Here is a 13,451-nt window from a genome sequence, read left to right on the forward strand (position 1 = left end):
GAAACATCTTCACCCTTAAATAAAGATTTTCTTAATTCCTTACCTGTGTGCTAATTAGATATCACCTTGTTTTCACATTAAACAGACTTCCACATGCGAAAGCAGCAAGGATGCAGTGGCGTTAATGTTTCCTGGTGTCAACCTGTATTATTTCAGTAGACATTGAAATGAGGATGCATCTTGCTGCCTTTCCAATGAAGCAAGTTTAATTTAGTAATAGGTGAAAAACCATCCCTACAAAGGTGTTAATCAGAGACTTGGCTTTGTGGACACTTTTCAGAGAACAAATTTGTTAGCATAAAAATAAAGCCAGAAAATGAAGAGCTGTTTAATCACTCAATTGGATTTTTTTGCCAGCATATTTCTTTTTCTCTGCAACTCACTGCTAAATTGTGCTTCCTAGCTGTTTTTATAAAATCACTGAATCAAATCTAACTCTGATTACATCAGAGAAGGCCAGGTACCCTACACCATAACAGGGGGTTTGAAATTTTGACTTGTCTACTTAAAGATCACCAAAATCTGATAACAAGGTCAATTACGTCCCTGGGTGGGATTGAACCACCAACCTTTTAGTTAATAACCATACACACAGACTGATTGCGCCACAGCGACACTTTGCAAAAGTACCTACTGACAAATGCTAATAAGCATTCATCTAGAACGTTTCCTAGAAACATTTTAAAAAGTCAATAATGTGGAGAGTTTTTGTAAGATGTTTCTTCCATCAACCAATAAAGAAACACATTGAAACTTTCCCATGATGAGTGAGTGCTTCAGGACCTCTTGCACTTACATGTGCAGCAGAGTACTGTAATGGAAGCATGCTGGGTCCATAACCCAGAGGTAGGCAGATTGAAACTATCCTCTGCTATATGCATTTTTTTTTGTTAATTAAAGTAATCCAAAACTGGGATTGATATTTTTGCTCTTTTATTTTTACTTAAAGTACAATAACTTTTACCATTTTAATTTGTTTTAATAGTATATTGACAGTATTGTTTTCTTTCAAAAATCCAATTAATTTTCTTTACCCGATTATTAAAATGGTAATTGACAAAAACAAACTACATTGTCACCAGAAGAGCAATACAAAATGTACAAGTGATATATTAAAATCATCTTTCCAGCTTGAATTTCAATGATGCATTGGGGCAACGATTTTGTGAGAAACATCTTCACCCTTTAATAAAGATTTTCTTAATTCCTTACCTGTGTGCTAATTAGATATCACCTTGTTTTCACATTAAACAGACTTCCACATGAGAAAGCAGCAAGGATGCAGTGGCGTTAATGTTTCCTGGTGTCAACCTGTATTATTTCAGTAGATATTGAAATGAGGATGCATCTTGCTGCCTTTCCAATGAAGCAAGTTTAATTTAGTAATAGGTGAAAAACCATCCAAGAGCTGTTTAATCAGTCAATTGGATTTTTTTGCCAGCATATTTCTTTTTCTCTGCAACCCACTGCTAAATTGTGCTTCCTAGCTGTTTTTATAAAATCACTGAATCAAATCTAACTCTGATTACATCAGAGAAGTCTAAATACCTAACACCATAACAGGGGGTTTGAAATTTTGACTTGTCTACTTAAAAATCACCAAAATCTGATAACAAAGTCAATTACATCCCTGGGTGGGATTGAACCACCAACCTTTTGGTTAATAGCCATACACACTAACTGATTGCGCCACAGCGACACTTTGCAAAATTACATACTGACAAAGGCTAATAAACAATCATCTAGAACGTTTCCTAGAAAAACTTTAAAAAGTCAATAATCTGGAGTGTTTTTGTAAGATGTTTCTGCCATCAACCAATGAAGAAACACATTGGTACTTTCCCATGATGAGTGAGTGCTTCAGGATCTCTTGCACTTACATGTGCAGCAGAGTACTGCAATGGAAGCATGCTGGGCCCATAACCCAGAGGTAGAAAGATTGAAACTATCCTCTGCTATATGCATTTTTTTTGTTAATTAAAGTAATCCAAAACTGGGATTGATATTTTTGCTCTTTTATTTTTACTTAAAGTACAATAACTTTTACCATTTTAATTTGTTTTAATAGTATATTGACAGTATTGTTTTCTTTCAAAAATTCACTTAATTTTCTTTTCTGTGTGCTAATTAGATATCACCTTGTTTTCACATTAAATAGACTTCCACATGAGAAAGCAGCAAGGATGCAGTGGCGTTAATGTTTCCTGGTGGTAGTGGGGTACTGTGTTTGTGCTTTCCTCTGGTCAGCTCTGGTAAAAGTCAGATTTCTTTGTCTCAGATCTTCCTCTAGCCTTGTTCTTCTTTCGAGAGTTCCCTTGTGCTGCCTCAGTTGGATCTCCTTCACTTGACAGGGGGGTACCCGAGCAGCGACCCTCCCCAGCACTAGCCCAACTCCTACTTACCTGCCAGGTGAGATACTATGATCAGGAAGGTGCTTCTCCCAGGGAAAGGCTCACCCATTGCACTCTGGGTGTGCTGCTCCTGCGATTTCCCCAAATGTGGGAAACTTGACTGCATAATTTGTGTTTCCCCTGGTCGGCTCTCGTATAATTCAGATCTCTTTGTCTCAGGTCTCTCTCCAGCCTAGTTTGCTGTCTGTTTCCACTTCTCTTTTCTTAAACCGCTCCCTTCTATGCCCTTGTGCACCTTAATTAAATCTAACTCTGATTACGTCAGAGAAGGCCAGGTACCCTACACCATAAGAGGGGGTTTGAAATTTTGACTTGTCTACTTAAAGATCACCAAAATCTGATCACAAGGTCAATTACATCACTGGGTGGGAACCTTTTGGTTAATAGCCCATGTAAGTGCAAGAGATCCTGAAGCACTCACTCATCATGGGAATGTACCAATGTGTTTCTTACAAAAATTCTCCAGATTATTGACTTTTTAAAGTTTTTCTAGGAAACGTTCTAGATGAATGCTTATTAGCCTTTGTCAGTATGTACTTTTGCAAAGTGTCGCTGTGGCGCAATCAGTTAGTGTGTATGGCTATTAACCTAAAGGTTGGTGATTCAATCCCACCCAGGGACGTAATAGACCTTGTTATCAGATTTTGGTGATCTTTAAGTAGACAAGTCAAAATTTCAAACCCCCTCTTATGGTGTAGGGTACCCGGCCTTCTCTGATGTAATCAGAATTAGATTTGATTCAGTGATTTTATAAAAAACAGCTAGGAAGCACAATTTAGCAGTGGGTTGCAGAGAAAAAAAATTATGCTGGCAGAAAAGTCCAATTGAGTGATTAAACAGCTCTTCATTTTCTGATTTTATGTTTATGCTAACAAATTTGCTCTCTGAAAAGTGTCCACAAAGCCAAGTCTCTGATTAACACCTTTGTAGGAATGGTTTTTCACCTATTACTGAATTAAACTTGCTTCATTGGAAAGGCAGCAAGATGCATCCTCATTTCAATGTCTACTGAAATAATACAGGTTGACACCAGGAAACATAAACGTCACTGCATCCTTGCTGCTTCCTCATGGGGAAGTCTGTTTAATGTGAAAACAAGGTGATATCTAATCAGCACACAGGTAAGGAATTAAGAAAATCTTTCTTTATGGGTGAAGATGTTTCTCACAAAATTGTTGCACCAAGGCATCATTGAAATTCAAGCTGGAAAGATGATTTTAATATATCACTTGTACATTTTGTACTGCTCTTCTGGTGACAATGTAGATTGTTTTTGTCAATTACCATTTTAATAATCGGGTAAAGAAAATTAATTGGATTTTTGAAAGAAAACAATACTGTCAATATACTATTAAAACAAATTAAAATGGTAAAAGTTATTGTACTTTAAGTAAAAATAAAAGAGCAAAAATATCAATCCCAGTTTTGGATTACTTTAATTAATAAAAACAATGCATATAGCAGAGGATAGTTTCAATCTGCCTACCTCTGGGTTATGGACCCAGCATGCTTCCATTACAGTACTCTGCTGCACATGTAAGTGCAAGAGATCCTGAAGCACTCACTCATCATAGGAAAGTACCAATGTGTTTCTTCATTGGTTGATGGAAGAAACATCTTACAAAAACTCTCCACATTATTGACTTTTTAAAATGTTTCTAGGAAACGTTCTAGATGAATGCTTATTAGCCTTTGTCAGTATGTACTTTTGAAAAGTGTCGCTGTGGCGCAATCAGTTAGTGTATAAGGCTATTTACCAAAAGGTTGGTGGTTCAATCCCACCCAGGGACGTAATTGACCTTGTTATCAGATTTCGGTGACCTTTAAGTAGACAAGTCAAAATTTCAAACCCCCTCTTATGGTGTAGGGTACCTGGCCTTCTCTGATGTAATCAGAGTTAGATTTGATTAAGTGATTTTATAAAAAAAACAGCTAGGAAGCACAATTTAGCAGTGGGTTGCAGAGAAAAAGAAAAATGCTGGCAGAAAAATCCAATTGAGTGATTAAACAGCTCTTCATTTTCTGGCTTTATTTTTATGCTAACAAATTTGTTCTCTGAAAAGTGTCCACAAAGCCAAGTCTCTGATTAACACCTTTGTAGGGATGGTTTTTAACCTATTACTAAATTAAACTTGCTTCATTGGAAAGGCAGCAAGATGCATCCTCATTTCAATGTCTACTGAAATAATACAGGTTGACACCAGGAAACATTAACGCCACTGCATCCTTGCTGCTTTCTCATGTGAAAGTCTGTTTAATGTGAAAACAAGGTGATATCTAATTAGCACACAGGTAGGGAATTAAGAAAATCTTTATTTAAGGGTGAAGATGTTTCTCACAAAATCGTTACCTCAATGCATCATTGAAATTCAAGCTGAAAAGATGATTTTAATATATCACTTGTACATTTTGTATTGCTCTTCTGGTGACAATGTAGTTTGTTTTTGTCAATTACCATTTTAATAATAGGGTAAAGAAAATTAAGTGGATTTTTGAAAGAAAACAATACTGTCAATATACTATTAAAACAAATTAAAACAGTAAAAGTTATTGTACTTTAAGTAAAAATAAAAGAGCCAAAATATCAATCCCAGTTTTGGATTACTTTAATTAACAAAAAAAATGCATATAGCAGAGGACAGTTGCAATCTGCCTACCTCTGGGTTATAGGCCCAGCATGCTTCCATTGTAGTCCTTTGCTGCACATGTAAGTGCAAGAGATCCTGAAGCACTCACTCATCATGGGAAAGTACCAATGTGTTTCTTCATTGGTTGATGGAAGGAACATCTTACAAAAACTCTCCAGATTATTGACTTTTTAAAGTTTTTCTAGGAAACGTTCTAGATGAATGCTTATTAACCTTTGTCAGTATGTACTTTTGCAAAGTGTCTCTGAGGCGCAAACAGTTAGCGTGTTCAGTTGTTAACCAAAAGGTTGGTGGTTCAATCCCACCTAGGGACGTAATTGACCTCGTTATCAGATTTTGGTGATCTTTAAGTAGACAAGTAAAAATTTCAAACCACCTCTTATGGTGTAGGGTACCTGGCCTTCTCTGATGTAATCAGAGTTAGATTTGATTAAGTGATTTTATAAAAAAAACAGCCACGAAGCACAATTTAGCAGTGGGTTGCAGAGAAAAAGAAATATGCTGGCAGAAAAATCCAATTGAGTGATTAAACAGCTCTTCATTTTCTGGCTTTATTTTTATGCTAACAAATTTGTGCTCTGAAAAGTGTCCACAAAGCCAAGTATCTGATTAACACCTTTGTAGGGATGGTTTTTCACCTATTATTAAATTAAACTTGCTTCATTGGAAAGGCAGCAAGTGATGTCATCCAAGCAGTGGGTCAAAGTTGGCTTCAAACCTCGTCTGCTTATGAAAAGAGAAAAGGGGTATGCAGGGCATGGCGGCCTTTTGCGGTGCTTGGATGACCCCTAGTTCGCATTAAATAATGCAGTCGAGTTTCCCACATTTGGGGAAATCACAGGGGTCAGCATACCCAGAATGCAATGAATGAACCGCACCCTGGGAGAACAGTCTTCATGACCATGGTATCTCCTATGCAAAATAAGTATGATTTGGGATAGGGCTGGGGAGGGCCGCTGCTCAGGCACATCTCTGTCAAGTAAAGGAGATTCAACTGAGGCAGCACAAGGGAACTCTCATCTGGGGACAACAACTGCAGGGAGAACACATATTTTCAGATGAACATGGGAGGGCAGAAGGCTGCCTAATACTGAAGCACCCCCAAACAACAAACCAAATGCAACAACTAGTGCAAGCATTCCTGGGGGAAGGCCTGCAGCAGATGGATTTGCATATGGCGATGTCATCCAAGCAGTGGGTCAAAGTTGGCTTCAACCCTCGTCTGCATATGAAAAGAGAAAAGGGGCGTGCAGGGCATGGCGGCCTTTTGCGGCACTTGGATGACCCCTAGTTTGCATTAAACACCTCCACCCTCCGTCGGTGTGGGGCTCATGTTGGCTATGCCCCAGCCCCTGAAGCATTCAAGCTGATTTCTTGCAGCAGCTGGGCACTGTAACAGCTCCAGAGCTGCTCTGTAAGGCAAGTAAAAGGGTGTGGGCCCTGCAGCACTACCTGTAGTTCGCATTGTGCGAGACCCCTAGTTCGCATTAAACACCCCCACCCTCCTTCGGTGTGGGGCTCATGTTGGCCATGCCCCAGCCCCTGAAGCATTCACGCTGATTTCTTGCAGCAGCTGGGCACTGTAACAGCTCAAGAGCTGCTCTGTAAGGCAAGTAAAAGGGTGTGGGCCCTGCAGCACTACCTGTAGTTTGCATTGTGCATTGGAAGGCACAAAGTAAGCAGACGGGAGGAGAAGTCAGGATAGTGCACAAGGGTATAGACGGGAGGGGCTCAAGAAAAAAGAAGTGGAAACAGACAGCAAACTAGGCTTCCAATGCACAATGCAAACTACAGGTAGTGCTGCAGGGCCCACACCCTTTTACTTGCCTTACAGAGCAGCTCTGGAGCTGTTTAATCACTCAATTGGATTTTTCTGCCAGCATAATTTTTCTCTTACGTCCTAGAGGATGCTGGGGACTCCGTAAGGACCATGGGGGATAGACGGGCTCCGCAGGAGACATGGGCACTTAAAGAAAGACTTTAGATCTGGGTGTGCACTGGCTCCTCCCTCTATGCCCCTCCTCCAGACCTCAGTTTACTACTGTGCCCAGAGGAGACTGGGTGCTTTTCAGGGAGCTCTCCTGAGTTTCCTGACAGAAAGTGTATTTGTTAGATTTTTTTATTTTCAGGGAGCCTGCTGGCAACAGACTCCCTGCATCGAGGGGCGGAGGGGAGAGATGCACACCTACTTCTGTGAGTTGATAGGCTCTGCTTCTTAGGCTACTGTACAGCATTAGCTCCAGAGGGATCGGTACGCAGGTCTCACCCTCGCCGTCCGTCCCAGAGCCGCGCCGCCGTCCCCCTCGCAGAGCCGGAAGATAGAAGCCGGGTGAGTATGAGAAGAAAAGAAGACTTCAGAGGCGGCGGAAGACTTCATGATCTTCACTGAGGTAACGCACAGCAGTAAAGCTGTGCTCCATTGCTCCCATACACCTCACACACGGCAGTCAGTGTAAGGGTGAAGGGCTCAGGGGGGACGCCCTGGGCAGCAATATAGACCTCTCTTTGGCAAAATAAATATATATGCAGCTAGGCACTGTATATATATATATAAGAGCCCCCGCCATTTTTTTACTATATTTGAGCGGGACAGAAGCCCGTCGCTGAGGGGGTGGGGCTTCTCCCTCAGCACTCACCAGCACCATTTTCTCCACAGCACCGCTGAGGGGAAGCTCCACGGACTCTCCCCTGCTTATACCACGGTAGAAAGAGGGTCTTAAAGAAGAGGGGGGGCACATAATTAGGCGCATATATATATGGAAATACAGCGCTACTGGGTAAACATAAAATTATTGTGTTTTTTTCCTGGGTCATATAGCGCTGGGGTGTGTGCTGGCATACTCTCTCTCTCTGTCTCTCCAAAGGGCCTTGTTGGGGAACTGTCCTCAGATAAGAGGATTCCCTGAGTGTATGGTGTGTCGGTACACGTGTGTCGACATGTCTGAGGTAGAAGGCTCTCCTAGAGAGGAGCAGGAGCAAATTAATGTGGTGTCTCCATCGACAACGCCGACACCTGACTGAATGGATATGTGAAATGTTTTAAGTGCTAATGTAAACTTATTACACAAGAGATTAGACAAAGCTGAAGCTAGGGAACAGTCAGGGAGTCAACCCATGCCTGTCCCTATGTCGCAGGGACCTTCGGGGTCTCAAAAGCGCCCACTATCCCAAATAGTTGACACAGATACCGACACGGATTCTGACTCCAGTGTTGACTACGATGATGCAAAGTTACAGCCAAAATTGGCTAAATGTATTCGATATATGATTATTGCAATAAAAGATGTTTTGCACATCACAGAGTCCCCTGTCCCTGACACGAGGGTACACATGTATAAGGGAAAGAAACCTGAGATAACCTTTCCCCCCTCACATGAGTTGAACGAATTATGTGAAAAAGCTTGGGAATCTCCAGACAAAAAGCTGCAGATTCCCAAAAGGATTCTTATGGCGTATCCTTTCCCGCCAATGGACAGGATACGGTGGGAATCCTCCCCTAGGGTGGATAAAGCATTGACACGCTTATCCAAAAAGGTAGCGCTGCCATCCCAGGATACGGCTACCATCAGGGACCCTGCTGACCGCAAGCAGGAGGTTACCCTAAAGTCCATTTACACACATTCTGGTACCTTACTCAGACCGGCAATTGCGTCGGCCGGGGTTGTAGCGCGGTGGCAGCATGGACAGATACCTTATCAGCAGAGATTGAGACCCTAGATAAGGATGCTATGTTATTGACCATAGGGCATATAAAAGATGCTGTCCTATATATAAGAGATGCTCAAAGTGACATTAGTCTACTGGGTTCTAGAATAAACGCTATGTCAATTTCTGCTAGACGAGTCCTATGGACCCGGCAATGGACAGGTGATGCCGACTCAAAAAGGTATATGGAGGTTTTACCTTACAGGGGTGAGGAATTGTTTGGGGAAGGTCTCTCGGACCTAGTCTCCACAGCTACAGCTGGTAAATCAAATTTTTTGCCTTATATTCCCTCACAGCCTAAGAAAGCACCACATTATCAAATGCAGTCCTTTCGATCACAGAGAAACAAGAAAGTACGAGGTGTGTCCTTTCTTGCCAGAGGTAAGGGCAGAGGGAAGAAGCTGCACAACACAGCTAGTTCCCAGGAACAGAAGTCCTCCCCGGCCTCTACAAAATCCACCGCATGACGCTGGGGCTCCGCTAAAGGAGTCCGCCCAGTTGGGGGCACGTCTTCGAGTTTTCAGCCACATCTGGGTTCATTCGCAGGTGGATCCCTAGGCAATAGAAATTGTTTCTCAGGGTTACAAGCTGAAATTCGAAGAGGTGCCTCCTCGCCGGTTTTTCAAATCGGCCCTACCATCTTCTCCCCAGGAAAGGGAGATAGTGTTAAATGCAATTCACAAATTGTATCTTCAACAGGTGGTGGTCAAGGTTCCCCTGCTTCAACAAGGAAATGGAAATTATTCGACCCTGTTTGTAGTCCCAAAACCGGACGGTTTGGTCAGACCCATATTAAATTTAAAATCCCTGAACCTATACTTGAAAAGGTTCAAGTTCAAGATGGAATCGCTAAGAGCGGTCATCGCCAGCCTAGAAGGGGGGGATTTTATGATATCTCTGGACATAAAGGATGCATACCTTCATGTACTCATTTATCCACCTCATCAGGCGTACCTAAGATTTGCGGTACAGTATTGTCATTACCAATTTCAGACGTTGCCGTTTGGTCTCTCCAGAATTTTCTCCGAGAATTTTCACCAAGGTAATGACGGAAATTATGGTGCTCCTGCGAAAGCAAGGTGTCACAATTATCCCGTACTTGAACGATCTCCTCATAAAAGCAAGATCAAGAGAGCAGTTGCTGAACAGCGTATAACTTTCACTGAAGGTGTTACAGCAACACGGCTGGATTCTCAATATCCCGAAGTCGCAGTTGGTTCCTACGACTCGTCTGACTTTGCTTGGGCATTATTCTGGATACGGACCAGAAAAGGGTTTATCTTCCGATAGAAAAGGCCCAGGAACTCATGACTCTGGTCAGGAACCTATTGAAACCAAAACAGGTGTCAGTGCATCACTGCACTCGAGTCCTGGGAATGATGGTGGCATCATACGAGGCCATTCCCTTCGGCAGGTTCCATGCGAGGATCTTGCAATGGGACCTACTGGACAAGTGGTCCGGGTCACATCTACAGATTCATCAGTTGATCACCCTGTCCCCCAGGGCCAGGGTATCTCTCCTGTGGTGGCTGCAGAGTGCTCACCTTCTAGAGGGCCGCAGGTTCGGCATTCAGGACTGGATCCTGGTGACCACGAACGCGAGCCTCCGAGGTTGGGGAGCAGCCACACAGGGAAGAAATTTCCAAGGTCTTTGGTCAAGTCAGGAGACTTGTCTTCACATCAACATCCTGGAGCTAAGGGCCATATACAACGCCCTATGTCAAGCGGAGACCTTACTTCGCGACCAACCAGTTCTGATCCAGTCAGACAACGTCACCGCACTAGTTCATGTAAACCGCCAAGGCGGCACAAGGAGCAGAGTGGCGATGGCGGAAGCCACCAGAATTCTTCGCTGGGCGGAGAATCATGTAAGCTGTCAAAGTCAGAAAAATATCACGATGCACACTGCCATATTTGCACCTCATATGTGTCCCTGCTGCGCATGCGTGCGCTCTCCCGTGCGTGCGCATACTCGCTGTTGCGGGCACCCGCAGGCGCACGGTATGCGCATTTACGGTAGAGATTGTGTGCGTCTAGCGGGCGACTCTTTCGTTACATATTTTCACCATATAATGCATTTTGTAAATTATGGTCCCTTTGATAGATTCTGAAAGTTTAGTTAATGTAGTATGTTCCTGGACAGAGAGATCCCTCATTGTTTGATACGAAGGGTCAGACAGGAGTAATACAGTGGTGTTTAGTATCCATCGGAAGAGTATTTAATTAGCAATATTCCGGTGTTGGTTTGAAGCGGATCAATCGCTCGTGCGAATAGTTATGGACATAAGAAGTTTATGAACATTTACTGTATTTGCACTTACTTATCCATGCGGCGGGAAACCCAGTTTCCCTCCCACCTGAGCTGTTGGAAATAGTCACAGCCCACCTGTATGAATCAACCTATGACCTTTTGTTATAATGCGAAGACGAATTCCTGTGTCCAATGAACAATGAGATTGTAGGGACCATTGAATTGTATTGTGTGTGGGGCATAAATAGACAGGCCGATCACATCCAGCACTCACTCTTCATCGGTTATCATTGCTGAAAATCGGGAGCTGGATGTCCAGAGGCGCATGCGATCGTTTCCTTTGTGCGTAAGTTTTCTCCGTAATCATATTGTCTTTTCTTGTTATTATGGGCCATATCTTTCTCTCTCTCTCTTCTCTTTCTCTCATTTTCTCTTAAACGTACTTGTATTGTATTTACTGTGTAGTTACCTGGTTAGTTAGTCTATGTTATATTGTAGTGTATGACTTGTATTGTATTAATTCTTTTGCAAGTATAACATTCATAATATATATATTAGGCGTTGGACCCTAAGCACGGTATTTGTGTATTTCTTATAGTGTTAAGTATTCTCAGAGCGTCGGTGACGCTCGAACAGCTTTTGAGTTAATAAGGTTATACAGTGTTGCATTTACACCCTATCTCTACACTAAGGTTTTACAGCAAATTACATTGTTTGTGGTTTAGACATAAAGGTTTAACATTGTGAGCGTCGGCGCCGCTCGTGATCTCCTCGTGGTCTCGAGCGTCCGCTACGCTGATAGCGTAGCATTACGGTAGTCGCTCACCTATAAGTGTGCCCGATACCAACAGCGTATTCTCGTGAGCGTCTGTATCGCTTGAGCAGCCTGCTCCCGATACAGCGTCCGTTACGCTATAGCGAACCATTACGTTAGTCAGCAGCCAATAGCGTGCCTGCCTGTGATCTCTTGGCCGTGAGCGAACGTGACGCTTGAGCGTCTCGACCACGGCTAAGCGATTGTTACGCAACGAGCGTACCCTTACGGTACTCCATACGCAAATAGCGTACAGTGTTCTTAGACCTCACAAAGGGTTTTAAATAAGATAAATATTTAGCTTTATCAATTGGCGGCTCGTCCTGTCCTTCACATATCTCTGCTAGGTAATTTCAGCAGACATTATCCATCAGCAAAGGGCGGGAGATCATATTCTTCGCAGTGCTGACGGGATAAGCGTCTGTTTCGCTTAGTAAAGGGTGCTGAAGGAATCCGGGAACCGGAGGTAAGAACAACACACTAGTGTCTTTTAAAACTGTTTATTTCTATCTTGCGTACGCACACACGCATATCTGCATTTCTTTTTCATTCGTGTATTTTCATATATCACTCTCCTGTTTGCCATTTTATAATTGATAAAACGTGCTAAGAGAGATTTGTCGCTATTTCATAGTTAAAGTGTAAAAGTAATGCGTTACGGGATAAAGTGTAAAGCACACACGCAGCTCTACCTAAAGGTAAAAGGAGAGATTGGTGTGTTGCACGGTAGACGACTGAGGATCATCTACATTGATAAAACGTGTTAGTTGTGTTACGGTGGACATTGGTTTTGTATACACGTGTCTCTAACAAAAGGCTGAGACTCGCGTACGCAAAGGCCGACGCACGCAGCGTAAATTATGCAACGGAGCGTCTGGGTACGCCCACGTAACTCAAATCACACGATAGTGTTGATTTTTAAATAGCACAATAAGCGATAAATAGCGCAATAAGCGATAAATATCGCAACAGGCGATAAATAGCGCAACAAGCGATAAATAGCGCAACAGGCGATAAATAGCGCAAATCTATTTTAAATCCGAAATTTAAATTAACAGATCCTTCTCCAAATTTACAACACATCTGGTCTAAAGAAAAATTTCTGCGCAGAAATAGAAATAGAAACAAAAGTGTGTATGTGGTGAGTGAGTGTTTGTTTTTACAATTTTGGGGATTGAACCACAGAAATCATCGAGTTCTCGTGAAGTACATACGTGTAAGTGACATACGTGGTGGCTAGGGAGGCATCTCTGGTTAAACATAAAATTTGAGCATTAGAGTGTAGCAGACCAGGAGGTCATACTGTAACAGACCAGGAGGTCAGACCAGGAGGTCGCATAACAGACCAGGAGGTCCAAGTACAGCAGACAAGGAAGTCCGCTATAGAGACAAGGCACAACACCAAGAAGGGTTGGTGCGACACCCATATAGGCCATAAAAAGCTCAGGCTGAAGGAATTCGCAGCTGCTGAATGTCGATTCCACTGGTCGCTCCGTACATAAGATTAGTTGCTTATGTGCTGAACGATTGTACCGCACGTAATTGTGTGCATTAAGTTAGTCTGACCAGTACCATTTGTGTACAAACCCGGTCATAAAACTATTTGTACATTCTGACGTTAT

At 42.5% G+C, this 13,451-nt stretch overlaps 1 non-coding gene and 1 pseudogene across 1 annotated transcript; one reads left to right on the forward strand and one right to left on the reverse strand.

Annotated features, from left to right (window-relative positions):
- The first annotated feature begins 2,394 nt into the window (after window positions 1–2,394).
- Window positions 2,395–2,557, forward strand: LOC135030008 (U1 spliceosomal RNA). The gene has a single exon (XR_010226077.1). It is a non-coding gene; the product is annotated as a U1 spliceosomal RNA (small nuclear RNA).
- Window positions 2,558–5,809: 3,252 nt separating this feature from the next.
- Window positions 5,810–5,988, reverse strand: LOC135030077 (U1 spliceosomal RNA; annotated as a pseudogene).
- Window positions 5,989–13,451: the final 7,463 nt, after the last annotated feature.

The sequence above is a fragment of the Pseudophryne corroboree genome, unplaced genomic scaffold (genome assembly GCF_028390025.1).
Source record: "Pseudophryne corroboree isolate aPseCor3 unplaced genomic scaffold, aPseCor3.hap2 scaffold_494, whole genome shotgun sequence".
In the NCBI taxonomy this organism is placed as follows: Eukaryota; Metazoa; Chordata; class Amphibia; order Anura; family Myobatrachidae; genus Pseudophryne; species Pseudophryne corroboree.